The 2878-nt window shown below is 37.2% G+C and overlaps 1 non-coding gene across 1 annotated transcript; it reads left to right on the top strand.

The window, feature by feature from the left end:
• The first annotated feature begins 1185 nt into the window (after nucleotides 1-1185).
• Nucleotides 1186-1317, top strand: LOC126057882 (small nucleolar RNA SNORA72). The gene has a single exon (XR_007512960.1). It is a non-coding gene; the product is annotated as a small nucleolar RNA SNORA72 (small nucleolar RNA).
• The last annotated feature ends 1561 nt before the right edge of the window (nucleotides 1318-2878 follow it).

A 2878-nucleotide genomic window follows, 5' to 3' on the forward strand; every position in this document is an offset into this window, starting at 1 on the left:
GTCGGAACTGACTTGGCAGTACCTAACAACAACAACAACCTCTTTGCCCACAGCTGTGTGTGCCCGAGTTACGCATTCCCAGGAAGCAAGAGAGGAGGAGCGTAAGCAAGGTGGGGAAGGAGAGTTTTATGTCCCATTTAAAATCCTTCTGTATGATTTGGAAATTCCTTTGTTTTTATTTTTGAAAAGAACAACAGAAAAAACAAACAAACAAACATGGGGTTAAGCAACAGGAATGCATAAAAATAATTTTGAAACATTGCCATACTTATTGGAGGACCTTTGAATATTTGTTTCTCTTCTTACACGCACGTGGCATCTCCAATTTTGTTTTTTCAAATAGAAATGAAAGGCGCATGAACATCAGCTCACTCTGCTGCACTAAGTTAGGCAGTTTATGCCTTCCTTGCTTAACACTGACATGTTCGTTTAGCAAATGTCCATTAACCGAAAGGAAATTTAAAAATCATTAAATTAGACTTTTCGGTTAGTTTGGTCCTCTACGACCACATCAAATTACTTCTGAATTAATGCTCTTAAAAAAAACAAGTCCACCTACATTCAGAATATAGCATAAAAGCATGATAAGTTCCATGGACCTTATGCCCAAACTTATTAAGTATTTAAAAAACAAAAAAATCTTGAAAGGTTGAGTTAACCTAAGCAAATGCATTGATGCCTCAATTCTCTGGTTGTTTTGACGTGTATTCCTGATGCCTCACCTGGTTTGTGCCTCTTCCATATTAACCTGCAGAGATTTTCATTCCTTATCTCCTTGCTAATGCGAGACTGCTCTAACGCAAATCTTTCTGATTTGTTCTTTATGCTTTTCTTTCACTTCCTCCAGACTCACTATCTGAGATGTTGTGCAAGTGAGGTTAACTGATGATTCATGCTCACAGACGTTAGTCCTATTTCTTTCCAATTTCTGATTCAGGTTTGCTGTACGTTTCCCGTACCCTCAGCGCCATCTCTGGTCAAAAGCTGGAACTGCAAGCCCGAAAAATTCTGAAGTTGTTTGGAAGCCAGGCAGCTCTCTAATGTGGTCTGGGCTGTATTTTATTTTTCAATCTGAACATTATTTTTGAATCTAAAGAATCTGGCCCTGGACTTGCCGCCCCACTCTCAGAGTAGCCAGTTCCAACAAGTGATTTTTATAACTAAAAAAAAGACAAAAACAGAAAAAACTAAAAATTCTCCGTGTCTTGATTTCGTGATAACCAGGGCAGGAGAGACATTCACTTTATGAAGATAATGAATGTGTCCCCAGGTCTAGTGCCTTCCCTAAGTCTGGCTTTAAAAATGCTGGTGATACACTAAGTCTGATTTATTATATGACTATCTGGTACGGGAAACCCTGGTGGTTTATCGGTTAAGTGCCATGGCTGCTAACCAAAATGTCAGGAGTTCGAATCCACCAGGTGCTCCTTGGAAACAATGGGGCAGTTCTACTCTGTCCTATAGCGTTGCTCTGAGTTGGAATCAGCTTGACAGCAAAAGGATTTTTGTTTTGTTTTGTTTCATCTGGTATGAGAAATGGCTGTAACTCTGGGTATCTTCAACCTTAAGAGAAATGACAGTACAGCTAGTACAAAAGCTTTTGAAAATAACCAGTACTAATTTGCAAAGTTATGTTTAAAGAAAGTTTAAGCAAAGAAGGAAAGTTTCAATTACTGGTTGCCATTAAATAAATTATAACGAACAAAGATGGAAAGTTTTAACCGAGAAGCAACTAGCTGAGCCTACAGTGCAAGGAGCAGCCTCAAAAATTTTTTTTTCAAAAAAAAAAAAATCTCAATAATTGGAAAGTTTTGCATATACTCGTTTTGCAGGGCTTCAGCAGATAGTCAGATGTGTTACAATGCCATACGTATTTATGCATTTTAATTCTGCCTGACATCCGTCATGTTTGCCTTTTCTCTATTTTTCTCCCCGTTTTTCTTTAGATCCCGTTCTCCCCACTGCTTTTTTTTGCCTCCTCCTGAATTAAAACTTGTGTGCGTAAACCACGCCTAAACATTGAAAAGATAGACTTTTCATTTCACCATGGTTAGATCAAGCATATATCAAATTGGATGATTTGTAAATAATATTTAATATTTAAATAATTCTTTGTCCTTTCAATTTCAGCATATTCTTTTTACAAAAGTAGGGCATCATGGAATTATAAATGTTTGTGCTTGTTCTGTTTGCTATAGTTATTTCACCCTATGGTTCTGAATACCCTACAGGGAACAAATGAAAACCATGCCTATAAAAAAGCAAAACATTAATCTCTGATCTTGATGAACTTTGCGAGGGAAGTTACTGCACAGTGCCTGCCAAAATAAAGAAGGTCATGATTATGAGCACTGAAAAATAACAAGAGTTTTAGTAAAATGAGTCTAAGAGAGTCTGAGGGATTTTCAAATGTAAAAACGATTAACTGTATTAAATGATTGAATGGCAACTGTCCACTGTGAAGGTGCATAAAAAGAGTGCTTTTAAAATTTGTGCATCGCACTGGAAATCAGTCATGAAAATTAAATATTTCTAATATGTTCCCTAATATATTTTTGTTGACTTAGAATCTGATTTACCCCACTTCAGTCCAAGCCGTTCAAGAGGAAAGGCCATCTCCAAGGCTCCTGGTCTTTCTAGCACAGAGTGCATTGCTTTACTATTCAAGATTCGCTCTTGATGGTGACCTACAAATTCACAGAAGACACTCTTCATGTCAGTACAATGTTTTGAGCTTCCACCCTGAAGTCTGATAAGAGCAGCTTTTTCTACATAGCCAGCCTTTACATTCAAAAGTCAATTTATCTTTTCAGGAATACAAACAACCAAGGAATATCTTTCTCCATGTTGAATTACTCCTATGGAAGCCTATATGACA

The sequence above is a fragment of the Elephas maximus genome, chromosome 1 (assembly GCF_024166365.1).
Source record: "Elephas maximus indicus isolate mEleMax1 chromosome 1, mEleMax1 primary haplotype, whole genome shotgun sequence".
NCBI classification, from domain to species: Eukaryota; Metazoa; Chordata; class Mammalia; order Proboscidea; family Elephantidae; genus Elephas; species Elephas maximus.